Here is a 1051-nt window from a genome sequence, read left to right on the forward strand (position 1 = left end):
GACTAAGGGGACATTTTCAAAAAAGAAAAAACACATTTACTGACTGTGATCTTGGGTGCAGTACATGACCTTTCTGTGCCTTTGTTTGCTCATCTGTAAAGTGAGATAATGGCATTTATCTCGGTGTTGTGATAAAGATTAAATAAAATATTGCCCTGCAGTTGCAGGGTGTCTGACACAGAGTATTTACTCAAGAAGTGTTAACTATTAGTCTTAAGACAATAACCTGTCCTAAAAACCGCAGAAGATACTCCCAACCCTGTCCAGTTTGTGTTCTCATGAGAGAGGAGACTTGCACAAAAGAGAGATTCTTTTTAAATCCCTGGTCTGAGGTAGGCAAATTGGTTTAATCAAGTTTGAATTAGAAGTAGAGCCAAAAGAATACTAGATCTGTGAGAAAGAATCTGAAGATTTTGTTATAGCGTCCATGATAACAATCCTGTTTTCAAAGCTGGGCGCGATGGCACACCTGTAGTCCCAGCTACTAGGAGGCTACGGCAGGAGGATCACTTGAGCCCAGGAGTTCGAGGCTGTAGTACACTGTGATCACACCTGTGAATAGTCAGTGTATTCCAGCGTGGGCAATATAGTGAGACTCCCATCTCTTTAAAAACAAAATTCTCTTTTCACAATCAAAATCCTAAGGGATAGTTTAGAACACCCGGATATTCTCTACATTCACATCCGGGGAAGTGAGTAAAGTCTCTTCATAGTCTTCTCATATATTCTGTTCTCTATCTTCAAGGAGTCCACGTTGTGGCTATGATCAATTGTATGTATGTATTAGAAACTCGTGGGATTTTAGTTTATAAATCTCCTACTGGATTTTGAGAACCTTTCTGGAAAGCATAAAGAACAATAATCCTGAAATTTTCCTAAGTCGTATTTGGAAATAGCCTTATCCTCTCTTGCAGTGATACTTTGGTGACTCTCCTGGGGTATCCAAATTTGTTATTTTTTAAATGTGGAGCTATGAGTCTTATTTATTTGTTTGTTTATTTGTTTATTTAATTAGTTACTTATCCCACAGGTCTTGAGCTGTAGACTGCCC

Source organism: Propithecus coquereli, unplaced genomic scaffold, assembly GCF_000956105.1.
Source record: "Propithecus coquereli isolate 6110/MARCELLA unplaced genomic scaffold, Pcoq_1.0 Scaffold11, whole genome shotgun sequence".
Lineage (NCBI taxonomy): Eukaryota > Metazoa > Chordata > Mammalia > Primates > Indriidae > Propithecus > Propithecus coquereli.